This window comes from Dermacentor variabilis, chromosome 3, assembly GCF_050947875.1.
Source record: "Dermacentor variabilis isolate Ectoservices chromosome 3, ASM5094787v1, whole genome shotgun sequence".
Classification (NCBI taxonomy): Eukaryota; Metazoa; Arthropoda; class Arachnida; order Ixodida; family Ixodidae; genus Dermacentor; species Dermacentor variabilis.
This window is the reverse complement of record NC_134570.1, coordinates 36,725,566-36,753,465: the sequence shown is the minus strand read 5'-3', so window position 1 is coordinate 36,753,465 and position 27,900 is coordinate 36,725,566. Positions and strand designations below refer to the sequence as shown.

At 48.7% G+C, this 27,900-nt stretch overlaps 1 protein-coding gene across 3 annotated transcripts in view; it reads right to left on the bottom strand.

Moving 5' to 3' along the window:
- The window catches only part of LOC142575417 (uncharacterized), a 629,386-nt gene that overhangs the window by 71,969 nt on the left and 529,517 nt on the right, over nucleotides 1–27,900 (bottom strand). The gene's annotated exons all lie outside the window — the stretch shown is intronic.

The following is a 27,900-nucleotide window of genomic DNA, read 5'->3' as shown; positions in this document are numbered from 1 at the left end:
CACATCGCTCGCTATAACCCTCCCCCCCCCCCCGGCTTCTGGTTTTCCTTTTCTTCTTTAAATTTTTTTCCCCGTTAATTACGGTGCACATGACTTTATTTATAATGGGAGCGAGGTTTACTTCCAGAGGGGAACCGCTTGCGCCGTCTTGACTGCGTGCCGTTGCCATACGCACGTTTAACAGCGCGCTTTTATTGCTTTTCAGGCGTCAACAGACGCGGCGAGACGCGAGTATACGTTAAAGCGGTAATGTACACTATATACCACGGCGTCCCCGCAGGCCGTGGTACCACTTGGTCGATAACAGGGCGTGTCGCGTTTTAGGAGTCGCTATATGTTCCTGTAGAGAACATAACGAGCTGTCGAGGGACCTTCGCGCAGTTTCCCCGAATTCAGATTGCAAGTAACTATAGAACGACAGTTTCTGAGTAAGCGCGCTATCGGGCAGTGGGTGTACTCGCTATACGTCGAATGATATAGTCACTAAATCTTGGGCCGTTAAATTAAGATTTTGTTTTCTGTAGTTCCTTGCCGTGACCTCTATACATGATCCGGGACTCCTGGCCCATGCATATATAGAGGTCACGCGTCATGAACCTGATTAAAGTACACACCGCTGAATCTATAGACCCATCGCGGACTTTTTTTTTATAGGGTAAAGACATCATGAATAATGCACAGGTATATAGGCTGCGTTTGATTAGCATTCCATTCGTGGACATCACGTGAGCGAAACGGGACCTTTTTTTTTTTTTTTCTTTCAGGAATGAGTCCCCGTTTTGCGCAGGTGCAGAGACAGTGCACTGCTACAGCGCCACTGTCAACGAGGAATCCATAAGAAGGCGCGAGAAATGTCGGAGGCGGTTACCCGTGCGGGTTAGACGGTGGTTACTTCCTCGGCGACCCAACCTTAATAAGCGTGCCTTGCTTAGGAGGACAAGGCCCTGCGGGCACACACGACGCGTGGAGTCACCTCTCTTATAGCATGTGTATATATATACGGGAGGCGGTCACTGCAGTCCCGCTGCATAGGCTGTCGTTTTTCCGCGCAATTTCCCGACTCGCCGCATGCAAAACCGCTCTCGATCCTAAGTACCTGCAGGTATGAAACGCACAACCAAAGCAATCGCAAGTAAATAATGTCGCCGGGACCACCCATAGGAATTACGCGAGTCGAGGCATAGGCGCCGGTCGCGCTAAGCGATTGCAGTGTCCTCTGCGTCTCTGCCCCGTCCGGCCAATATTCTTTTTTTGTTGTTGTTTCGCCGTTTGCTCGCCGACCCTCCGTAATGCCACCGCAAGCGTTCTTGCTAATGTCGGGGAGGTATCTACGAAGATTGGCGTCCGCGTAGAATGCTCCATTTCTTTTCTTTTTCTTTCCCTATTTTCCGGCGCACCGTTGGCCGTTCCGGAACCCTCCTCCGTGCACGCCGCCGCGACCTGGCGCACGTCGCGGTTGTGAAACACTGTACACGCACAGGCCAGCGTTCAGTTCCTTCTTGCGGGGACCGCGCGGTCGCGAGAGAGACAATTGATTTGCGATGTAGGACCGAGCATACTGCCACGCGTGCAAACGGGACCGCCGCAGAAATCGAAAGAGGATAGCGCCCGGAGCCGGAAATGAATGGCTGAGCCCGGAAGAGCGAGTCGTGTGACGATCGCCGACTCCGCATTGAGGACAATATCCCACCCACTGGTTCTCCGTAATGTTTCGATGGGGTTCGGCCGCTGCGGCCGATGAAATCCCTTGACCGGCGTCCCTCGACGATGCGCGCGTTTGTGAACCGCCTTCCGTCGCAACCGCACGGGCGATGGTGATGCTTCGCCGGCAGACACAGCGCGAAAGACACGAACAGAGGCCCGTGTGGGCCTTCTAACGCTTGCACTTCAGGGAGAGCCTAACTTCGCTATACTCGCATTAAAGAAGTTATCAATTGATTTTGTTCGCGACTTTGGTAATTCGTGTTTTCTACTCGTCGTTAAATTCCGAAGTACTTTGCCGATAATAGGTAACAGGGCGAAATATAGGCTCAAGCGCATATAGGAAGGAGAGGTGAGGTGACATTTCTTACGCATTCTATAGATCATTCGCCGATAGTACATAATCATCATAATCATCGTCATCATCATCGTCATAATGATGTCCGCTGCATGAAAAATACGCCTCTATGCGAATTCACTTGCTTCAGTATGCATCATTAGTCATTGAGTGTTTGCACCAGATAAGATTAAATTTTATGACGTCAGTGGCCAAGGCTGGTGAGAAATAAAACTTTTTTTTATTCCGGCATATTGTAATACAATACGGTTTGACAGCCTGATCTGGGTCCTTAGCTTGCGTGGGTACTTTTGGATCGATAACAGTATAGAAGAGTACGCGGTAAAATCCTAAAACCCGTAATCAAATAGCCAAGTTGCAATTAACCTTGACAGAGCGCAAAAGGCGACGCTGCAGCCAGCGGACAACCTTCTCTAAGTTCCTGGCGGCTTTTAAGAAGATTTCCGAAAAGTTTAGTTATTTCTCTTTTGACTCCAGCATCAATCAGTTAAATATCGCATTTGAAATTACTTGCGAGATTTTAAGGCTAGGGCTCTCAGCTGAAGCTCTTCTTGGCGCATGCCCACGAACAGTTTGCATGCAGATGTGCTAGAGTTCTCTCTGTATTTTTAATTGCGCAAAAGCTAAACTTCTTTTTGATGAATTATAATTGGGCCGACATAAGCTCTTGCGAGAGAAACGCAAGGTTATAGCACCTCAGGGGCCAAGCACGATCGAGTCCCGGCGTTGGGAATGTCCTGTACTACCACTTTTCCAACTCTCTCTCTCTCTCTCTCTCTCTCTCTCTCTCTCTCTCTCTCTCTCTATCTATCTATCTATCTATCTATCTATCTATCTATCTATCTATCTATCTATCTATCTATCTATCTATCTATCTATCTATCTATCTATCTATCTATCTATCTATCTATCTATCTATCTATCTATCTATCTATCTATCTATCTATCTATCTATCTATCTATCTATCTATCTATCTATCTATCTATCTATCTATCTATCTATCTATCTATCTATCTATCTATCTATCTATCTATCTATCTATCTATCTATCTATCTATCTATCTATCTATCTATCTATCTATCTATCTATCTATCTATCTATCTATCTATCTATCTATCTATCTATCTATCTATCTATCTATCTATCTATCTATCTATCTATCTATCTATCTATCTATCTATCTATCTATCTATCTATCTATCTATCTATCTATCTATCTATCTATCTATCTATCTATCTATCTATCTATCTATCTCGACTACATAAACTCCAAAGCACCGAACTCAACTTACAACCACGAATTTCACACGTTTACGTCACGCGGTAAGGTAAAAATAAGACTTGGCGCCTCGTTCGTGTCAACAATGCATAGCGAATGCCTGTAACTTCGCGAGTGGAAAAACGTTGACCTAATAAAAGATGATCTAATAAAGATTCCCCAATAACAATTTACTGCAGGGAGTGCCGAAGATCGAAACGAGTTTGTTTACTGCGGATGGACTTGGCTTTCCCTAGGAGCTGCCATACTTCATTATCGCTCGGCGCGACGCAGCATGGTTTCCGAGTTGCTGAATTAAACCGAACCGCGTCACATCTCCTAGCCACACACACGCACGGTCAACAGCACACGAGTTTCCGCAGCATGTGAAGCGAGGTAAAGCTAAGGGAGGGGTAGGCGACTACAACCGTCCCTTATTTGTGGCGTCTGCACGAAAACTCGTTCTCCCGGCGAACACAACTGCTTGTGTAAATCGCTCGCACAACCGACGAGCGTGTACATAAAACCGCGATGGCCGTTAGCCCGTCACGAAGGAAACGCTCTGTGCGGCGCCTGCCGCGAATGTATACTACACGCTGAAAGAGAGAGAGAGAGAGAGAAAAAAAGGATACGAAGGAAATAAGACAGAAATGTGACGTCACGCGCAAGATTTAAATCATCGCGGCGCCCAGGAAAAGGTCGTAATAAAATTAGGCACCTCACACATATCTTTTCTATTTCTGTTTATTCGGTACTTTCTTTTTTCCTTTTTTTGTCTTTCGCCGTCTTTCCTCTTCTTCGCTTCCTCCTTCGCGCAGCTTTATTTTCCCCCTCTATATCTCATTCCTGTCTTTTTTTTTTCTTTTTTTTTTCTCTTTTTCTTCGCCGCTGACTTCGGCCTGTTTCTATGCGAACGACGGTGTACAGGAGGATCAGGCGCGAAGCAAACGAGGTCCCGGAATGTTAATAAGCTCGAAGAATTAATAGAATTAAAAGATAATAAATGCGGAGACAGGACCACACCTTTTCATTATTTTCTTCCCCAGAAGGAAGTGAAGTACAAAAGTACTAAAGAAATCCAAGCGATGTGTGCCGTCCGAGAAAGTTCGAGAAGGGAAAATAAAACCCTACACGCGTATTTCTTTTTCTAACGCAAGAACATTAATAAAGAAGGAGAGAAAGAGAAGTGCACGAACAAGGAATATGATAAATAAACGCGCGAGAAACGTATAAGGCAAAGTCCTGTCAGTTTTTTCGTCCTCTTCTTTCCTGCTATTTATTCTCTTATTTTAGCCCGTCCTGGCTTCTTTTCTTCAGGGAGCGAGCTGGGAAAAAAAGAAAAAAAAAAGCATTGGTCACGACAGTCGATCTCTCTCCCTCTCTCTCTCTCAACACGCATATACATATATGCGCCAAAGAAGCCATTTCTCACGAGAAATTGCTTAGCGATGTCTTCTGTTTATGCCGCCTCTTCGAAGCAGCCAACACGTATATTTCGCTCTTCTTTCGTTATTCCGTCTAGCCTTCTCCTTTTTTTTTCTTCTTCTTTAGTTTATTATCCGCAGCTCACATACGAGGCGCATGCTGCCCCGAGCTCATAACGAGGACCATAAACTGCCGGAGACTAACACTTGGAGCTCGTTTCGAGGCGCCTCGGCGATAGAAATATCTGGCGCGCGCGTTTTTCACGAACGCACCGAGAAGAGGAAGGCGAGAACGAAGAAAACGAAGGGAGGAGAACCGTAAGTATACGATCGAGGAGGAGAAATAAAAGAAGATAACGAGTATTCAGCGAAAACTCGTGAATTAATAAAGACCGTCCGGGATCGTGAACACGCCGTGAAAAAAGCTCGAATGTGAAAGAAGAGGCGGTCCATAAAGCAAAAAAAAAAAAAAATAAAAAATAAAAAATAAAAGCAAGAAGAAGGAAGAAGGGCAAAGAAAAAGAAAGAAGATTAAGCATACGAAGAAGTGGAAGAGGCTGAATAAGAATTAAGACAAATATGGCGCGGAGGAAGAAAATGAATAAACGCCGGAACTAATAAAAACGCATCCGGGAGCGCCAACGCGAGCGGCCGGACGGCTGAAATGTAAAAGAGATAAAAAAAAAAAGATTCGTAGGAGCCGGAGTTGAGCCATCGCAAAACGAAGAAAGAAGGAAAGAAATTGAACAGAGCGTGAGAGAGAGAGAAACTACAAGTGTAGTGAATTGAGAGTGCATGCGTGGACCTGCGTGAAAGGCCCGAGCAAAATGGAGGAAAATGGACGGAAGAACAACAAAAGTGCCGTACTGCAGCGGCAATGATTTGAGGCTCGCGAGCTTTACGTCCCCCCCCCCCCCCTTCCGGAGCCGCGCGAATTTAATACGAATCTCGATACCGTGCCAGTTTCGGCCGAGCCCACGGGCGCCGCGCATGAAATATGCATGCAGAGTTGCTACAATTACAGCAGCAGCAGCGGCAGCAGCAGCGAAGGGAACGACGAAGCGGTCCAGGCATGTGGTGCGGAGCAGTCAGAGTGAACTGTACGAGTTAAGAGGGAAAGAAAGATAAGAAAGAAGGAATGAAAGAAAGAAATTGAAGAGAGATGGATAGACGAAAAGAAAGGAAAAAAGAATGAAAGAAAGAGAAAATGAAGGAAAGGAGAACTTTGAAAAATGTTTAAAAAAGAAGTATGGAATACGCGAGCAGACATTGTTAAAATCACTTCCAACTTTTGCTGCCAGTGAGCTCGGCGTTGGTGTGTAGCGAGTGTAAAAAAAAGAAAAAATGAGAAAGGTCAGAATAAATAAAACCGAAGGTGTGCGCGGAGAGTTGTTCGCCTTCGCTGCGGCGACTGCAGGATCGCGCGAGAGGCGGTTTGCATTAAGAGGCTGCCCCTAATGACCGCGTCGGTGCGAAGGGACTCGGTTGGGCATGGGAAACACGAGAAAGAAACAAAACGAAGGAGAAGGAAGGAAGGAGAGGAGGAGAAAGAAAAGAAAAGAATGCATGTGTTTAACCCATATATCCACGATCGTCGTTATGTGTGGTGCGTGTGTTTGTTGCGCGTATACCGCGAGAGAGCGCCCGCGGTATACAGTCACTGTGGGAAAGGACGACGAACATCCCTCAAGGATTGGCCGACAGTTCTGGAACGCTTGGCTCTGGCCTCGTGCCGCGCTCCGCAGTGATCGTGGCTGAGAGGTGCACGCGTTTGCGGCGCGCCGAAATGGATGTCAGCTACACTTTGGGACCAGCAGCGACGAAGCGGAGAGAGACGGCGAAACTAAAAGCAAATATTCATAATATTGGGGCATTCATTTCTTTTGCGGGTGACCATATTCTTGAACGCGCCACCAAAACATCCTAAACACGTAAAAAAAAAAAAGAAAAGTCACAAAGGACAGAAAAACGGCGTAGTATACAGGGGCGCGCGGACATTATCCGTCCACCTCGCATTTCTGCCCATTTTTACTTTTCTTTATCACCCGCCGTAGTTGCTCAGTGGCTATGGTGTTGGGCTGCTGAGCACGAGGCCGCGGGATCGAATCCCGGCCACGGCGGCCGCATTTCGATGGGGGCGAAATGCGAAAACACCCGTGTGCTTAGATTTAGGCGCACGTTAAAGAACCCCAGGTGGTCAAAATTTCAGGAGTCCTCCACTACGGCGCGCCTCATAATCAGAAAGTGGTTTTGGCACGTAAAACCCCAAATATTATTACTTTTCTTTATCGCATTTACGTATTTATAAGAAGATCCCACCTACTGCATAGTGGCCATGTTACTCAGAACTGAAATTATGATGGTGTAAATACTGCGTGACAAATAATGAATTGCCATACTGCTCCCTGTTGAAGAGACAAATACAAGAAGATAAAGAAAGGAAGAACAGGACCGGCAGGTTAAAGCGAGATATACGTACGGTTGGCTGCCTTACGCCTAGGGACGGCGATATGGGAATAAATGGTAAAAAGAATAATCAAGCTTGATGGGCACTGAATAAGGCGCAGAGACCAAATATAGGTGGTCACGTACGCAAAATCCGTTGATGTCAGGCAGCAGCGTCCTGGTTGTGATTACAATGCACACGCACAAACAACAAAGGGACGGAAGTGGGACACGTGGATGTCTGTGGGACATGTGAAGTGGCACGGGTGGATGTCTGATTTTCCCTTCATTCCTAGCGAGAACTCCGAGTTGTAATACATTCCGCTCGGGTGAAATTGTGGGACTGCTTTCGCAATCTCCTAGCATCCATAAGCTATTCGGCGCCTGTTTAGTCGCCTAAACGTACATTATAGAGACACAGAGGTATCAAGCAACAATTATGCGCCTTCAAATTATGGACGTCGCACAAAGCCATCTGGTTCGGTCAACCGCCGCAGAAGACGCCCTTGCCCTTTAAAATGTCGCAGTTGCTTCACGTTGCCTAATGTGACGCTTCCTCCACAAAATACCTCGAAGAACGGACTACAACGAGATATTAATAAAGCACTAACATAATATCCCCCCCCCCCCCACACACACACGCACACGTCCGCGCGCGCGCGCAAAATCCGTTGATGTCAGGCAGCAGCGTCCTGGTTGTGATTACAATGCACACGCACAAACAACAAAGGGACGGAAGTGGGACACGTGGATGTCTGTGGGACATGTGAAGTGGCACGGGTGGATGTCTGATTTTCCCTTCATTCCTAGCGAGAACTCCGAGTTGTAATACATTCCGCTCGGGTGAAATTGTGGGACTGCTTTCGCAATCTCCTAGCATCCATAAGCTATTCGGCGCCTGTTTAGTCGCCTAAACGTACATTATAGAGACACAGAGGTATCAAGCAACAATTATGCGCCTTCAAATTATGGACGTCGCACAAAGCCATCTGGTTCGGTCAACCGCCGCAGAAGACGCCCTTGCCCTTTAAAATGTCGCAGTTGCTTCACGTTGCCTAATGTGACGCTTCCTCCACAAAATACCTCGAAGAACGGACTACAACGAGATATTAATAAAGCACTAACATAATATCCCCCCCCCCCCCACACACACACGCACACGTCCGCGCGCGCGCGCAAAATCCGTTGATGTCAGGCAGCAGCGTCCTGGTTGTGATTACAATGCACACGCACAAACAACAAAGGGACGGAAGTGGGACACGTGGATGTCTGTGGGACATGTGAAGTGGCACGGGTGGATGTCTGATTTTCCCTTCATTCCTAGCGAGAACTCCGAGTTGTAATACATTCCGCTCGGGTGAAATTGTGGGACTGCTTTCGCAATCTCCTAGCATCCATAAGCTATTCGGCGCCTGTTTAGTCGCCTAAACGTACATTATAGAGACACAGAGGTATCAAGCAACAATTATGCGCCTTCAAATTATGGACGTCGCACAAAGCCATCTGGTTCGGTCAACCGCCGCAGAAGACGCCCTTGCCCTTTAAAATGTCGCAGTTGCTTCACGTTGCCTAATGTGACGCTTCCTCCACAAAATACCTCGACGAACGGACTACAACGAGATATTAATAAAGCACTAACATAATATCCCCCCCCCCCCCACACACACACAGGCACACGTCCGCGCGCGCGCGCGCAGGCATATTACGTCCTGGTTGTGATTACAATGCACACGCACAACCAACAAAGGGACGGAAGTGGGACACGTGGGTGTCTGTGGGACATGTGAAGTGGGACGGGTGGATGTCTGATTTTCCCTTCATTAATTACTTCTCTCCACCTTGCGGGTTTCCGCAAAACTACTACGACAAACACTTGCCTTTGCTTCGTGTTGTCGACAAATTCGACTTCGCCCTGCCATCTGCTAGCCGCCTGGTTAGCTCAGATGGTAGAGCAGCTGCCCCGGAAAGGTGGTGGTCCCAGGTTCGAGTCCCGGATCAGGACGAATTTTTCTTCAACTCTGAGGCTTTTCTTTCGAGGAATCCGTATGGTTTTCCTTTGTAGCAATTGCTACGAACGAGTGGATGTCTGATTTTCCCTTTATTAAGTGGGACACTACAGTTCATTAAACTACCAGTCCCTTTTTTCGTGCGTGTGCTTGCGCTTGAGACAACAAAGCAGCGTCAACAAGCCCGATTACACGATCTTTCATATACAGCACGTTTTTGGTCGGTGTCTTCACTTATCGTTCAAGCTCTTCTAAGCCCGGAATTCCCCCAACTTTCAAGGCAGAAACAGAGGTTAATTACCTTGAGCGCGCGCCAGAACTAGGACAGGTGCACGCCGTTAATTACCACCCAAAGCTGCGCTATAGGATGTTCCTGCCCTGGGTTGTTATAAATGGACCTGTTGGGGGGAGATGGAGGAACAAAATACCTCGGATACTCCATTTCTTTCAGCTCCAAGAAAAAGAAAGAAGGCGAACTAAAAGTATTATATTTTAAATGGGAGAGAGAGAGAGAAGCGGTTTACAGCTCCACACAAATACCTGGATTCACTTCCCAATATTTACCATTTATCGAGAATCTGGATTAGAGGACATGTCTACAATACACGTGTATAAACCGCCTGTAAGGACATGCATAAACAGCTATAGAAGCGATAGAAGTTATCTACAAACAAAGAGAAGCCGCGGCATACATCTCGCGTGAGCTCCGTATACAGGGACATCAACGTAAAGAAACATAAACTGTGCGCGTGCGTGTATGTGTGTGTGTGCGGGGGGGGGGGGGAGGGGGCATGGCGCTCATTAAATAAAGGAAAATCAACGTAGCACCACCTGCGGCATCACCACCACTCCCCGAGACGACCTTTTTTTCCCGGCCCGCGTGTTCTGGCATACATGCGGGGCAGTTGATCACCCTGCTCGCTCGCTAGCACCCACCGAGAGCAGGCGTTCTCATACGCACCCGTGGCTCTAAAAATAATAACGAGGGTAGCCAGCCACTTCGGGGGAGGAAATCAGCCCACATTCATAACACAGAACGGCACTAAACGCGCGCTTTTCGCAAGGGCTTGGGCACGAAACAACCAAGAAAAACACTTCCGATGGCAAGAAATAACAGGCCACGTGAAAGCGCGACAGAAAAAAATAAAAATACATGAAGAACGGGGGCTTTCCGTAACATAAACTCACGGGCGCACCCATAGAAGCAGCCGCAGTCCGCTCCGCCGTAAGCATAATAAAAATGCGAGAGACCAGTACACCAGAGGTCATCTGGTTTCCTGAGCCTGCACGACACTCCTCCTCGAAGCGATCTTCCTCGTCGAGCTCGAAAAGTAATGTTATTAGCATTGAAACGAGCGCGCCTCACCGAAGGGACGGAGGTTGAGAAGAAGAAGAAAAGAAAAGCCAGTGTGAGTTCGAAAAAGAAGTTTTCCCGGCTCTGCGCCTCCTGCCGAATCGCTTCTTCCTTTACAGTGGCCTTAATCGAAAAGGCTGGGATGCATTGCTTTCTCCCCAAACATTCTGCACCAAGAAATGAAGTGCTTGTTCACGACTGCACGCATACAGTGCTCTCTATCTCTCACGCGCTGAACACGCACGCACACACGAGCCAGACAGGGGGACCACGGCAGCCCACGGTGCAGTGAGCAAGTGCCGCCGCCATATTGTGGTCATCCCAGGTGCGTATATTTCCAAATGCCTTCCTCTCTTTCACCCCGACCATCTCACATATTTATTTTATTCTATCGAACACCTCCCGCAGTATGCATTACTTTTCTCACTTCCAAGTCTTTCTCGGCCTCACTCTATCTCTTATCATCCGAACTTCACCTTGCCTTCATTCCCGAGGCGCCACGGAACTTGCCATGAGTGGACACTCCGCGGTCGCGACTCGCCAGAGAGATTGAGCAAATTTGAATTGATATAAAAGAAAGAAAGAAAGAAAGAAAGAAAGAAAGGGAAAAGGAAGGAAGGAAAGAAAGAAAGAATCGAAATGGCGGCGTCTTTCTTTCTGCGTTTTCTGGGAATTCGCCCACGTTTTTACGGGTTTGCGGCTTGCGCAGCCCTCCGCGCGGCCTCTCCTTTTCACCGTATTCAGCCTCTTTATCTTTTACCGCTTCATTTTTAAGTCGCTGTTCTTTCTCGGTCCAACGCATATCTTTCTGGAATCAGTAATGGCGTTCTTCGCCTCCTTTAATTGCCGATATGCATCTTTTCTTCCCCCTTGACGGAATCCAGCTCTTGTATGCGTGTACGCGACAAAACCGTGGCTGCTCTTGAGCTCTAGATATTTTTTTCTTTTCCCGACTTGCAAATACTTCTCCGCAATCGTGGGTTTTGGTGCGAGAACTCGCTATGAAAGACCTTCATTCGTAATCACTACGGGGGCGCTTCGCAGAGCGAACGTTTCACGCAAAAAGAAAAAGAACTTGTTTCAAAAGAAAAAAGGAATTCCAAAGAGCAACCTCGAATTGAAAACGCATATCGATATTACCGAACCAGAACAGAATCGAACGCACGCGCTCCCACAGAGCGCGCAGCTTCTAACTTTTATCATTGTTATTTTATCCTCGTCTCTCTCTCCCCCTCTGACCGGCTTTAGTTCACCTTCGCTGCAACTAATTCTCGCCGTGAGACGACGGGAGAAAGAACGCGCTAAGCACGCAACGCGGATTAAGTAGAGAGAAGGCTTATATAAGCAAGCGAACAATCTAACACGCGCGCGGGATTCATTAGTCGTTCGCCTTTCTTTTTTTTTTTAATTTTCATTTTCACACTTTAGCGGTCGTGGTGTGGCAAGGCGATCCAGCAAAACGACATTCCTGTTCCGAACCGAAAAGTCGGCTTTCTCTCTCGAGGCGTCGTATATAGTGTATGCGCTAAGGACGTACGCCAAACTCTCTCACTTCTCGCACAAGTGTTGCGCTTGTGATAAAGCGATCACACGTGGCTTGCGGGTGACTTTCGCTCGAAGATGAGTTCGTACGTTGTAAAAGACAATGGAGGCACCTGGGAACTCCTTCATGTCGAAGAAATCGTTTGTCCCGTATCGAACTCCATTTTTGGAAAAGTCTAATAACTCTGCGGGCTTGCGCAACATGAGAGTACAGATATTATTAAATTATGGCAGGAGGGGGAGGGTGGCACGCTGCGTGGTCGGGGAAAGGAGGGAATCGGGGGGGGGGGGGGTGATCGATATGTTCGAGAACTGCTGGAAGTTGAGTTCTACGTTGGGATAATCAGTTTCTGCAGCAAAAAGGGAGTTTGTATACTTTTAGAAAAAATTGGTAACTCTCAGGTGTTCAAGGCCACTGCAGCGATGCCAGGCTCCGCTGTGAACGGGAACGGCCAGATGGAAACAGCTGCTAAATGAAAATTTTCACGCCTGCCTGAACGACGCATGCATGCATGGACAGTTCGCCGGGAGCGGGAGAAGCCAGGAATCTATTATTTCCCTAAATTATTTTTATCTGGTCGGCTTGCACGCTGAATAATGTTTACCTGCATTTCGTCTGTACAGTAGCTTTCTTGTAATTAGTTCTTTGTTTAAACTGGAAGCATGTTCTGCAGAAACCACTATCGAGCATAATATGTCAAATCAAGGTCGCGAAGGCGTATCGAAATTGGTTTGCGTGGCGCGAAAGAAATCATACCTACGCACTTCTTTGTAACGTAGGAACAAAATCTAGGACGGAAGTGTCACGGAACGTGAAGTATCTTAACTATATATCTATAACTAAAGGCTACTAATAAGCAGCGCAAAGTCGTTCATTATGCGCTAATCGGACGAAGACTCGATTGAGCTCGGCTGTGTCTGCGTACCGACCGCCGGTCGTCGAGTTAGCTAGCTCGAGCAGGCTCACTGACGCCGGCCGGGTTAGATCAGTCCGAGATTAAAAACCAATTTCCCGCAGTCGCCTCCCACAGAAGTCCTTATAGCGTTCTCGCGAGGCTCGAGAAGCGCACGGGCCCGCACGCATACAGACGCTAAAAGGTTTGTAACCTTGCGGCGGTCGTGATGGCAACATCAGAGCTTGCTTTCCGCCTTGTGGTTGATGAATGAACCGATGACAAGAGGAACTTCCATTGTTCCGATTCACTCTCACCGCCACGCGCGCGCGGGGGCCTAATTGCTGGAGCTAACTATGTTTCTTTGTTGTCTTCCTCCCCAGAAGCGTGAATCGTTCGCTTGCCCTCGAGAGATCCGAACCACGCTTGACGACGGCGGTTTCCTGCCAAGCGGACGAAAAACGTTTCGGAGAAATCGACTTCCTGCATCACGGCTTATGTACTCGGCGTGACCAGGTTTCACCCTTCTCACGTCCCACTTTAGAGGACAAGAAGAGAGCGGAAAGAAACCTGGACGAGTAGCATGCTGCTCGTAAAAAGAAAAAAAAATATGTCGATGCAATATGGGATATTACATGAGGCGAGCGGTCACGGTGTAAGCGAGCAAGCATGCAAGCACGTGTATTCTTTTCTCTGCTTCACAAGTATATGTGGTGGGCTCTGCAAGATGAGTCATGAATAAGGCTGCACGGCTGAGCTCGTGCTCTTCCTCTAAAGCCCTTTGTTTCGCAGTGAATCAATCAGTGTGGTACGAACCGTTCTTCCCTATATAGGAAGTCGAGCGTGTATACTTCCGTGACGGTGCCTTTTTCGTCTATTCAGTATGACCCGCGTTATGAATATCATCGGGTTGTTACTGTCTCGCGGCATGAGGGGTTGCTCGCCAAACCACCAGAAAGTCGCCAAAGAGTGGCGAAATGTGTTTTGACTAACTTTACTTCCTCGAGCTTCCTCAACGTGACGCAAACGATAAAACACATTTGAATAAATCACTGAGGAAGAAATTCGTGCAATACCCCGAAAACACGCACACACGGTTGGTAACGAGTACCTATATGACCTGGCGATGGCTACGGGAGGAGAAAAGAGTGAACCTTCTAAAAGTTAGGGAGAAACGTTGTTTATAGAGACACAAGAAAGAAATGCTATACGTTAAGCTACCTTGGCAGCCTACAATTTCTTATCACCCCTCCCCTCTATCCCGAGCCTAGGGTAGCAAACAGGATTTTCCCATCTGTTTAACCTCCCTGCCTTTCCCATTTCTCTCTCTCTCTCTCTCTCTCTCTAAAATTGCTGATAGGTCAATGTTGCCTCCAGCAATGACATCGTATGCCAGAAAAAGACGCAATAATTAAAGGCAGCTGCTGAAGCCATCTTGAATTTTCGGCAAGGGCTACGCATGATGTCACAGACGTTGGTAGCGCTTGCTAGAGGCCAATCTAGTTTATAGTGAAGGAAAAGGGTTACAATAAATGCTCGCAAAAGGCAATTTTCGTATAGCTTTCTTGCACAAAACGGCCCCAATACGCGAAAATTCAGCTAAATCCCCAACGGCTCAGTGAGGTCGTCGGTATTGTGGGTTGGTCGCGAAATACAGTACGCCTAAGCCGTGAGTTAGTTATCTCCTGTAATAATTTACCTATTCATCGAAAGGAGTGCAATAAGTGTTTTGGAAGAGTACTTTGCCGTCTAGTAGTGCTTAAGTGTCTTCGACTAGGGTCTCTGTGGAACGTGGACGTTTAGATTTCAAACGCACGTGTCCCACCTGTACGTGGCAAGTGTTGCCGCACGCTATGCCATCGAACGCGTAGCTTCCTTTTCCAGGCCTCTCATACATATCTGTAAGAATTTATGTAGCTCTAGAGTCGAGGCGTTCTCGCGAAATCTTCGCGTAGCTGTTAGGGGGCGCTGGCTGGAGACTTACCTCGCCGCGCGGACAAACTAATTACGCGGTCTCTCCCAGAGGCTCAAAGCAAACTATTTCGGGCCTGGCACTTGTCGATCATTATAACGAGCGGCGCCCCAACATGCTATTCACGAGACGGGGCCGAATTCTGTGGGCGAGAAAAAAAAAAAGAGGCCGCTGACAGCGCTTGTCACTGTTATCGAGCAGGCCCTACGCTGAGCATGGAGAGAAATACGGTCAGCAGAGCGGGCAATTATTTTTCTCCTCTTTTTCATTCTTCTTGTGTGCAGCTGTCGCACCAGACGTGCCCAGTTGGGCCATTTCTATGCGTGCGTATGCGACGCATTGAACAGCTTTAGGTTCGTTTTACGCCCAAACGCAGCCACTCTGAAAGAGCCGACGCAAATTAAATCGGGCCGTTTCACCGGTGGACACTTCCTGCTCATTCATTCATTCATGCTATCTATCTATCTATCTATCTATCTATCTATCTATCTATCTATCTATCTATCTATCTATCTATCTATCTATCTATCTATCTATCTATCTATCTATCTATCTATCTATCTATCTATCTATCTATCTATCTATCTATCTATCTATCTATCTATCTATCTATCTATCTATCTATCTATCTATCTATCTATCTATCTATCTATCTATCTATCTATCTATCTATCTATCTATCTATCTATCTATCTATCTATCTATCTATCTATCTATCTATCTATCTATCTATCTATCTATCTATCTATCTATCTATCTATCTATCTATCTATCTATCTATCTATCTATCTATCTATCTATCTATCTATCTATCTATCTATCTATCTATCTATCTATCTATCTATCTATCTATCTATCTATCTATCTATGTCCGTCTGTCTGTCTGCCCGTCCGTCTGTGATAGCGATTCCTTAGTCGTGTTCTCCGCTGCCACCACAGACCCTGCTCTTTCCTCGTGCTGCGTCCCTCTGTATGTCTCACGCATGCTGAGCATATACGCATACTCCATGGTTGGGCATTGGCAGAGACTGGGAGAACCGTTTTCGGTCGCCTTCAGTTGGGGGTATATCTGTACTATTCAGAGGCGCGTTCCGGCGCCTCAGTTACTGATTATCTCGTTAATATTGGGCCAAAAATAAATGTAGAGAACCCCGTAGGTGCATCACGCTCTCATCGTTCATTTTTTTTTCTGTAGATGAAACCAACAATTGCTTACAAGGATAAATACAAATAACAAGTCTTCAGTTCAGGTCCTCCGTAAGTACCAAAGTTGCCAAGCCTCCATACACGCGCACACTACAATGCTCACGTACGCTCTCTCAGACAATGCAATAATCACACAAGGTCGCGAAGCACTCGAGAACGCTCACGGCATATTTCACGAACACATTCTGGCGGCTACGGTCCCAACAGCTCGGCAGTTGAGACCTTGGCGGCAGGGATCGAAGAAAGAAAGAAAAAACCATCTCAAACACCCGAAGAAGCCGCTGCAAGTGATTAAGTAGCGCAGCCTGCATATACATAGCGCGCCACACCAATTAAAGCAGCCTTGTCGATCAAAGTCATTCCCAATATAGTTGGCGCAGTATGCGGCACGAATACGTCGACGAGCAGCGACCGCGTCGGCAGCGGATAAAGAATGTTGATTAAGAGGTTGCCTTAAAATTCAGCTGGCCCAAATATATGCCTTCTAGCTCGCCCGCGCCTACTTTGCCAGCGCACTCATAATATGTATGGAAATTAGCATCCGGAGCCCACAGAGAGAAAATATGCAGGCGAAACGGTGGCACCCTCTCTGGCGTTAGCAAGAAGCGCAGTTTTATGATCCCAGCAAGTAGGCGCGCGCTGACGCTGGTAAGTTTAAATGAGATAATTATACAGCGTCAAGAAAGTACACGTACCAAGCACGAGTGTACACAAGTATATAGCTAAAGGCGTTGTTTTGAGCAGGAAATTGGAAAAGGCAAATGACAGAAATATGTAAGATATTGTAAGTCTGAGCTAAACACCCCGGAAAGAAATATTGCGAGTGATAATACGACGTGCATAAAGCTTGGTTTGGGGGAATGAAAGGGGGTGGGGGGTATTTGGAGTTAAAACAGTACCAAGAAAACTGTGTCGCAAACTTTGCGAAATGAAAAAAAAAATAAATAACTAAAACACTGTTAAATTTGACCTTCAAGTAAACGGAGAGACAACATGATCGCGTGGGACATTAGTCTGAACGCAACTCGCAGAACGGCGAAATAATAAGCGGGCATACCAGACTCCGTGGAACCTAAAAAAAAAAAAAAAAAAAAAAAAAGCTCTGGAGAGAGCACTAAACAGCTTACGTGAGCGCGTAAATTGCTCTGTGCTTGCGAAAAAAATTGGCTTTTTTTTTTTTTCGTTTCAGCAACTCCGGGAAAACAAAAGGAGCGACAGTGGCGAAGCCCCGAAGAGACACGCAGAAGGAGGCAAGGGTCGTCGCAGTCAACGACCGCCGCACGCCGGCGTTGCAAACCGTCGTCGGCGGCACCTCGGCGCGCGAGCGACGCCACGCCACAATGACGCCTCACAGAAGCGCGGCGGAGGTGACTCCAGAGGACGGGGCCGCTACGAAACAGGTAAAGGAGCAACGCGAGAGGTCGCCGAGAAAAAAGAGCCGCATTGTGCAAGCACCGCTAAAAACACAGGCGAGTTGTAAGGAGTGCGGGAAAAAAAAAATTAAATGGAATGAGTGTCGTAGCCGGGAGACGAACGGGGGAAAAGAAGAAAAAGAGAGGAGCAGCATCGTTTCCAGCGACGCGCGAAGAAGCGCAGAAAGAAGACGAAGAGGCTAAAATAATACGCGTACTAGAGAGAGAGAGAGAGAGAGAGAATGAAGGAGCGAAGTTCTTGGCCATCCATGGCCGCCTGACCCTTTGCCTCGAGGCGCGACTGGAGGCGGCAGCTGCGTAACTCCTCGAGCGCCTGAGAGGAATGAGAGAGCGAACAAAAAGATGAGTAGCTAAAGGAGCAGAGTTCCTTCATCCATTCCTAGCTGTCTTTTTTCTTTCTTGCTTTCTCGCTAGGTCACTCTCGCAACGCGGGCACTTCCCCGTCGTCAGGCTCTCTTATCCAAACCACCCAAATTACGCCTTTTCAAAAGTAGCTTCTTCCCAAGTTTTCTTCTTCTCCTTCGTCTATTTCTTTCTGCCATCATTTTTTTTTTTCCGACCAGTTCACCCGCGCGCGCACCATTTTGCCGTCGCCCGCCTCCTTCCCACACCGCAGCCCAGGTTCATCCTCATCCGAGCGTCTTCTGTCGCACATAACCCGCGCCACTCATCTACCTCGTTTTCCATCGCAGATTGTGCGTGCTTGTACCCGCACTACGGAGAGCCGCGTGTCTGTCTGCCTGCCTGCCCGTGTGCGTGCGTGCATATCAAAGCTGCCACTCTACCAGAAGCACTCACGCACACGTGCAAGAGGGCGCGGAGAGGGCGTACCACGTGCAAAGAAAAAACGAGCGGCGATGATCCCAGACGGCTTCTTTTCGCCCATTTCGACGGCGCTTCTCAAGTCCTATTATGATTCCCCTGAAGTAAGAGCGCGCAGAGAAGAAAAAGAAAAAAGAGCTTTCCGCGAGAAGACGATGGCAAAAAAGACGAAAAAGAAATTAAACACGCTAGGGAACGGAACGCGATCCCTTCTTTCTCGCTTTCTCTCCGCCTAATTTCTAATTCACGTGAAAGAGCAAAAGCCACAGCTGTTACTTCCCCTCTCCCTCTCGACTACCAGCTCTTTAATCGCTTTCTTTCTCACGGCGTTTTGCTGCTTCTTCCGCCATCTCCTCACGTGAATCGTCGTCATCGTCGTCGTCGCGTTTCGTCCCTGTATTTTTTTTTTTTTTTTTCGAAGCACCGACGAGAACCTTCGTGGCACGGCTGCCTCATTACAGCACAGGTGCCTTGCTTCTGCCGTCGCGCAAGGCGGAGGGAACGGAGTCGAGCTGGAGAGGGGGAGGTGACTGCGGAAGGGCACACGGGGCCACCTGCGAATTCGCGGCGATTTTGGAAGCGCCAGTGGAGAGCGCGTGAGGGGCGCTCTTTCGTGGTCGCTCCCGCGGTTATGCTCGAGAAATAACCTTCTTTTATGCTCGCTTCTACACCGCACACCCGCTGTTCCTCGCGCGAATGTGGAATCAACCCCCCCTTCCCCGTCTATTTCGTCGTTCTCTCATTGCTACTTGGGACGCCTAGCTAGCTCTGTGTTCCTCCTCTTCCTCATATTCCGGCACTGTTGTCTTCCTAGTTGATCTTCGTGTCAGCTGCCGGGCAGCGCAAGGACTTGCTGTTTGTTCCATTTGTTACTTTTTTTTTTTTACCTACCGCTATGTCTGGCTTCGCTGTTCTGACTGTCTCGTGCGCACAGGTCGATGGCAGGTGGGTTGTCGAAAAAGCTAAATAGGTAAAGAGAAGGAAGTGAATAACAAAATTAACCACCGTTGCCGAAAGAAAATGCAAATGACAGTTCCAAGAGAGACGTGACGGCTCGCGTATACATACAATAATCTGAGGAAGAAGAGAAGGTGGGCGGATGGGGACGACCGGAGGCTAAGAAGATTGGGCAATGCCTAGAAAAAAGGGCAAGAAAAAGAAACATTGCTCATCCGAAGCTCTATGCAGCTGCAATGACAGACGCTGACATGGGAAACGATCGCCCTAAGCCCGCCTCGCTACTCCGAGTTTGGAGAAGATGTCAGGGAACGGGCGTTGAGCGCAGGCCAGGCCGAGGCAACAAGAGCTGTGGTCAGAGAGAGAAACCGAACGTATCGGTGCCGCGGACGAATGCGCGCGCATGCAGTCGACCTTTACGCAGGGTGATTGAAAGGTGGAGGCGGAGCCTGTTTGTGCAGGTGACTGTCATAATTGTGCAGGTGTAATATATGCTCTGCATGAGACACGCAATGTATCTAGATCCTGTGCCTTCGTCGTGAAACTCTTTCTCAACGACATAAGAGATTATACAAGTAACGAGAGGGGAAATAAGACGAACGTTGAAAACGCACAATACACAAAGAAAATTTAGAAAAAATACTTAAGTTGGAAAATGATATAAACATAACTGCTTAAAATGTGGCAACAAATGTGACGTGCTCGGTAAATATTGAACAAGAAGCCGCCATAACTCCTGGCAACGTAATACCAGACGGCGCAACCGAAGCTCTCTGCTCTTTCTTCTTGCACCTAAATATCTTCGTACTATAGTATACGAATGTATGAAATTGGCAAATAGCAACGTCTAAGTAAGGGCCAGCGTTATGTTATCCATGCAATATGTCCCGGGCTGCACACGACGCACGTGCTGTCATACCACCAAAACGTGAGCACACCACACTGGTATACTACCGTTTTGAGGCACATACCACTTTTGCTATGCTGCTAGCCCACGCACGAAGAAAATAAATGAGGCACTTTGCGTCTATGCAAGTTTTATGCTCCAAAAGCGAGAAGAAATAACCACCCTCGCACACTCTAGCCCCTAGCCGAACACCCTAGCCGATTGCTGCAGCCCCGGTGCATTCCAAACATTTTTTTTTTTTTAGAAAATCACTAGACGGCGCTTTGTCCGAACCTGCGTCTGTGGCATGCCTCAATAGGAGGCGTGGTGACTTCGCGAATAACAAAATAAATGAAAAAAATAGAGGGCGGACGACGAAACTGTTGGGAAATAGACCAGCACGCACGCTTCTTCGTCGGGCAAATTGTCGCATGCGTTGAGCTGACCGGCAAGCTTATGGCTGTCTCCTAAGATTTCCATTACAGCCCGCAGTCCCAGCGCACGCAGATTGGCGACTCCGGCACGGTAGCTTCGCGTGAGGACGGCACATTTCAGCCGTCCTCGCTGGCTGACACTCGCGCGTATGCGTCCGTGCGCAGTGGGGAGCCGAAACCGAGATGAATAAAAAGAAGCAAGGGCAGTCGACCTCCCAGCACCACACCATAAGTGCCCGGGACCTTTGCAAACCTCCGGCGAGCGAGAGAGCGAGGTCTCTTCTATTACACTCCGAGAAACAAAGCCACGTCGGAGAGCAGCTCAGCAGGGAGAACTAAAACGGCACTTTGAGTACAATTTCTTTCTTCCACTTCTCTTCTTTGCTGCGCGCCAGCGTTCCTTGGTCGCTTCTTTTCCCTGACCTCGAACAATTTGGGAGCCTGGCTCGATGGCATTAAAGCGTGTTCTTCCTCATTTCGGGGCACATCCATCCCGCTTGCATTCTACAACTGCCCCGCTTCGCTGTACACCCCCTGAAACCACTCACCTCGCGTCTTCTTATTTTCTCTCCTACTTCTTCTATTTCCAGTTGGCTCCTGTTTTTTTTTTTTAACTCTGTGCATTCGCAGAGGAGAGAGGGAGACCGGCAGGCCGTGTATTCGCGTATTACGACTAGTTTTGCGAGAGAAACTTGCTGCGCAGCGAGCGGCGACGACCAATTATGTGTCATTTTCTGACGGAGACGGCAAGGAGGGTCGCCCCGGCGAGGCAGAAGAAGATTCTCAAAGAGACGCGAAATATACTTGGCGTAGTACTAAACGAAGGAGGAGCATAATGCGGTGTCGACCGATGCTCCCGTAGGGGAACACGTGACGCAGAGAAAGAAAAAGAAGCGTAACCTTTCCGCGGAGCGGGCTCGAAAAGGAGAGAGACGTAGGCATCTGGCAAAGAGGCCCAGGAATGACACAGGCGAGGATAAAGAAATATATATAAATATAGGATAATTTGGCTCCCATTCGCTCGGCTGCGGGCCTTTATATAGACGGAACGGGCACGGCACATCGTGTTAGAACACCGCGAAATAAACAAATAAAAAAGAAAGACGGGAAAAAACTCGAAATCGTTCGGAGCCGCCGGTTTCTCATATTTCGTCTTGGCCCCCGACGCGAACACTTCTTGTAGTAGCCCGAGGCGCTGGATGGGGCCGAGCAGCGTAACAGAGCGAGGCGTTGCAGCAGCATTGCTCTTGGCCGTGCACCGGGGTCAGTTTCCAATTGGCCGAGCCGCCAATTAAGACGCGCGAAACATTCCGCCGCGTTGTTACGACTGTTGCCACACGCTGCGGGTAAACGACTGCGGCGTGAGGGAGGAGAAAGAAGTATCAAAGAAAAGCCGAAAGAGCAGCGAAGTGCGATTTCGTGCCGTCCACGTGTCGTCGTTCTCACGCCTCGGTCAGGAAAAAAATGACGCCAGCATGTCGGCATTGGGCAGCGTAACGAAAAAGCGTACGAACGTGCGCATATATACGTCATCGTTTCCTTGCGCCCCCGATGGATACAGCAAAAGGAAACACCGTGTGCCGGCTTCCTTCAGAGGATCGGCGCCGCAGAGCTAGCTCAGTTCGGTGCAGGGCTTTGGAAGGGATATCACATTGCAAATCGTATTTTCTGTTTTTACTCCAGGGCGCAAGTATCCCGGAGCAGTGCGCAATCAGCAGGATGCATGCATATGTAAGAAAAGACATTTCCTGAGTTTTATTGCCCTGTGCGTAGTACTTCAACGATCTCCTAACCGGGACCAATTTAAGTACGACACGAATTGGCTGTGCCATGAGTTATGTTTTGACGTTACGCCGTTTATTACACAAGCCATTAGAATGATGATCTCGTAAGCGCGGTAGTTAAGTGCTGAGAGTGCGAGATACTTCCGTAGTATCTAAAAGAGCCGGTTTCGCCTAGTAATGCTCACAATAAGCAAACTAAAGTGGTACTGTTGCGCTAGCGAGCCACGTCTATTTAATTTACTGCTCGGCTGATTACAGTGATCTACAGTGGTACATAAGATACCCAAAGAAGAAAATTATAATTGGAAGAAATAGATATAGCAATCAAATAGAGAGAAAAAGAGAACGCGTCACTGGCTTGCGTATAACAGCAAGATATCGTCGCATCGAAGAAGCAATGGCAACGAGGTTATCAAGAGTGTCGTTCCCGTTGGTCGCGTCGCGTCAATTTGGCTCTATGCTATACAGAAACAACCGATTACACGTATGGACTCTTTGCCGATGATTGACGATGTTGTTGCTTTACCTGTGCCATCCGGCGAGTCTAACGACTTTTGTAGAGCAATTTAGTTGCGTCGCAATGAAGCGTACCAGGTGTTGTAATTCATTCTTTACTGTCATTCGTGCACGGAGCACTTCAACCAATGTAGCCGGCATGTCTTCAAGTATGCATGCACGGCTGAAAACATAGGTGTGTCGGTACGGCCGGAGAGATAGACAGGCACAGAGCTTTGAAATCGGCTGTTCGGTAAAGTTTCATGCTCATATATGGGCTTGTGAACTGGCGATAGCCATCTGCACGGACAACTTCTGACTATACAGCCGGTGACGATGGTGGCGTCCAGCAGGCAAAAGCATCTAGTGTGATCACACCTTCACAGGTGGCGTAACAGGTACCAAGTACGTAGCAGGTATTAAAGCCCGGACTAGATGGCACGTGACAGAGTAGCGGGGAGCCGCGCGATAGGCAAGATCATGCTGATGTCTGTCACCGAATCGAAATTATGAGTGAGCTAGGTTGCGTGAGTATCGAAAGTAAGGGCAACCGGCAGAATCGTTCACTGAGATGAGCCTGTTTGGATTCGCTATTTAGACGAGAGCACACAATGCGCTATTGTTACAGTGCATACCCAAACACCTCAGGTAAGAGAAGCAAGATCGGCTACGCTCATCAACAGTGCCGAGATTTGCGTGCTGTTTCTTCACGCACTGGAACAAATACTGCACGCGCGTGTATGCGGCACGTATGCGCATCGCATACAAGCACAGGAACGCGCATGCGTGCAATGAAGGAGCGCCACATGCATTTTTGCTCCGAGGGTGGTGACGGCTGTGCGCGCGCTGCGAGCCGACGAAAATCGCCAGTCAGCGACCGAATACCCGGCGCCCATTTCCATGTAATTATTCTATCTGCCGAGTTCCCCGAAAATAATTGGCTCCCGGCATCATGCCTTCTCTCAGCGGGCAAGAGTTATATAGCTCGGTCCGAAGGGCGCCCCGAGCGCGCGCGCAAGGGGTAAGCCGATTCTGCGGAGGGCGGCACAAACACCCCCGAAGCTAGTCACGTGACTCTACTCGAAGCGCACCCCGCGCGCGATGCATGCAGACGCAACGTGTCTCTCCTTCAACAGCGCTGCTGCTAAGTGGCGACGACGCCTGTTTACCCCAAAACCGCACGAGCTAGGATTCCGCGCTCCCCTCGCCATGCATATGCATGGCCGATCCCCACAGTGGCGAAGGCCCCCAGAGCATGGCGTCATGCGAGGGAGGGGGTATAACCCGCCCATCTGTATATCTTGAACGACGCTTTCTGTTTCGCGCGAGCTTGCGTGTGCGTGTGTTATGTGCCTTGTTGCTACACCCCAACCCCCTTGTTCTCCACACCTCGGGTCCCGTCTGGCCTTTTCCGTCGGTGCACGTCTGGCGGACGTCTGGAACGTGCATGGAGCGCCTGACTTTGCACCTTGCTCGCGGCATTATACACTTTCTCTCTGCAAGCGGGCTTTCGCGAGAGGCCTTTTGTATTCGGCTGCGTACTAGAATGCGCAAGTTGAGGGGCAGGTCGTCCGCCACATCGCTTAACCTGCCCGCGAAGCCGAGATCCGACGAGACTGATCGAAATGGAGGATCGGATGAAAACGAGCTTGCCGCACGAGGCCACGGTGTCACGCGTATGCAACCTATAGTTTCACATTCTTCGTCCCGCTCGCGCATAGTCTTTGCCAAAAGTTTAGAAGCCACAGCGCGAGAGATCTGAGCTGTCGCTGAGCCGCGTGTACAGTTGCGTGGCCTTGGGGAACTTCAAAAGTTTCGAGACTGAAGAAAGTGCCTCGACTGATCCAACCGCGATGCCTCAAATAAGCTTGGGCGAACCGAACGATCCAGCAATATACATGGCCCTTGGTGACAGCTGTGGAATCGCGAAAAGGGGCTTCGAAACTGTCGGCGAACTCTGCGAGCGTAGGCAAGGTAGAAGACAAGTAACACATGCTTTTGCATCGAGCCAGGTCCAAAGCCTCGGGAAACAGATGTGTTGTAAATGTTACGTTCACGCTTCAATCATTCACAATTAGCCCCCGAGAGAAACAGCAACAGCAGAAGCTGAAAGGCAAATAATTGTGGGTTTCACACGCGCGGCGTTTATTTTCGGAGTTTATATGCCCATTCACTTCGTCCCTGAGCTTCAGCCTTAACCAGAGTGTATAGTACATGTTCTGTGCATGATGGGTTCGCGATGGCAGTGTCCGAGTTTGCGTTTTCTTCGCACCACTTCGTCGCCGCAGCCGCTGCTGCTGCACAAATTGAACCATTCGCGAGCGAGACAACTATTATGGTAATCACCGCCACCTCTTTCAGGCGGCCGCTTGCACGGCAGCTCGTACGGGGGCGCATGGGATCCGCGCTGGTGCCGCGGCAGCGCGTGCGAAAGATCGTTTACATGGGATCGCGCAGCGCCTCGCAGCTGACGCCGCGTGCGTGCGCGTGCACGCATACGAAACGCTGCGCTCGGTGCAGTTCGGAAACCTTGCGAAACGGGGCTCCCAATACCGAGAAGAAGAGGGCCGCGCTATCAGACAGCCTCTCTCCGAGATCACGCGGTGCCCGTTGGCGGCGTTCCCGGGCGCCATACTGGCACGATAGGACGCCCTCTCCTTGTTATTAACGGCGCCGGACACAAATTACAATGCCCCGCGCGCGAGGAATTCGGCGCTTTTTATCGCCAACTCGATCCGCGAGCTAATTAGGGTGTCCATGTGCATGCAATATGGTCCGCTTCGCAGCATGCGAGTGAAGGTGCTTGCGCGCACGCTATGCAGCGCAGGCAGTGCTGAAAAAAAAAAAAAAAAGAACTGCTACAGAGGCCGTCCTGGTTACGCACGCACATGAGCTGCCCTTATAGCAAAGCGCGGCCAATCAGGGATGCAGTGTCCCAAGAGGTGCGGAATAATTTAGACTATACCAGGAGTATACCTCGAGCGCCAAAGTATTAAGCGTGTATAGTAGCGCAGTTGCTCTCTGTTCTTTCTTTCTTTTACTTCTCATCGCATCCACGAAACCTTAACGCGTCCGTCTGGCATAGGAGAATCGTGCCTGCAGGCTCAATATCTGCAGTTGATCGCTCGCTCCACCGCGGAGGCTGCCTCACATATATAGGATGTATCGACACGCTCTGTGCCAAAGCCTTTCGCACAGGCGTTGAGTGTCCGCTTGGCGGCGTGCCACTATTGTGACAGCGCCAGGAGCAACGGCGTCACTCTCTTTCAACTACGCCATGTCTAGAAATGCGCCGAGAAAGCTGAAGTAAGGAAATCCTAATGCAGGTCAAGGAATTGTATAAGAGAGGCGCACTGAAGCGGCGTATATATATATATATATATATATATATATATATATATATATATATATATATATATATATATATATATATATATATATTTATACGTGCGACGTAAAAGAGAACTATGGTAGTTATTACGCCCTGCAGACCGGCGCACAACGCAATTACTGATTTCACGCAGAATGGCGGTATATCCATCCGAAGGCGCCTAATGCGGCTTTACTGTATACACACGGGCGGACAGCGCATGTAACCACCGAGCGAAGGTTTCGTATACTATTGCCAGAATTTGCGGCGTCGTGTCGACTGCGCAGTCGTAAACAAAGACAAAGGTACAAATAGACAAACAACAAGACAACAAAGCAGGGAGGCAGCTTGTCGTGAAAGTAGACAACGAAGCCCCAAATAGAGTCGGAGCAGCAGTTTGAACCATGTATTTTGTACGCTTGAACCACCGACTATTTAGGCGCTCTTCCGGATTTCCTGCACGGAACAAGCTGCTCTCTGCATCTGTATGTTCGCCATAGGGAGATTATAATGTATACGCAATTTCGTACTGCCAGTGCATATAGAAGTATATAGGTGTCCGATAAGGTGTCGGCGCCCGTTTTTTTTTTTTTTTTGCGCATAAATAACACACCCTTCCCTTATCGTGTAACACTGCGGAGCCTTCAACAGCCGAGATCTATGGGAGTCCCTGTGGGCAACCAAGAGAACGATCGACCTTACACATGCTTACACGCCGCCGGGCACGCGATCGCAACTTGCTACGAAGTTCGCTTCCCGCGGCTCACGTTTTCCTCCCAAGGCTATATCTCGCCGCCTGTTTCCCACGATCTCGGGGCCTTTCTAGAGCGGGGAAGTAATAAGAGCGCACCACTTCGTCACCTATTCAACCATTTAGCTCGAAACTTTGCACCTATAGCTCGAGCTGGTCTGGCACCGAAGCGTGAGATTCAAAAAGCCACGCTGTGCACGCATGCCTCGAAAAGGACGACTGGCTGCTCGTGTATACCAGCGGACGCGCGAACGAAGCAAGTATTAACTATCAAATGCGGACGAAAGAGAAGACAATGAAGTAAAACGACGTAAGGAAGCAGTGCGAACGAGGTCGCGTTCGTGATCCACGATCGTCAGCCATCCATCAGAATCCATCATCATCGCGCGTACGCCGCACCGGTTAGGAGGGTATACAGAACACGGTAAACGTCTTCCGGTCGCGAGGCGTATGGCCACGGAACGGGGCGTGACATTAACAAGAAAAATATCGCAACGAATCTTACTACGGCTGCTGTTCCATGAAGAGAAGAAAGGAACAGGCTACGGCTGCAGGAGCAGTGATTGCCACGTGCATGTGCTGCCCTGAAAACGTAAGATATAATCCACGAGAGAGACACATCAACGGAAGACGTGAAGAGAGCGAATGCCCCGACAGATGCAGCAGTTCAGCGTTACCTGAGCAGTTAAACGCTTAATACTTCATTTTTTTGTTTTTTTTTTTTGTTCCTGTGTTTCAGGAAAGTAACGCTGATTTATGCGAACTCACAGCTACAGCGTGGCGCTCTGAGATAATTACGATTCTTAC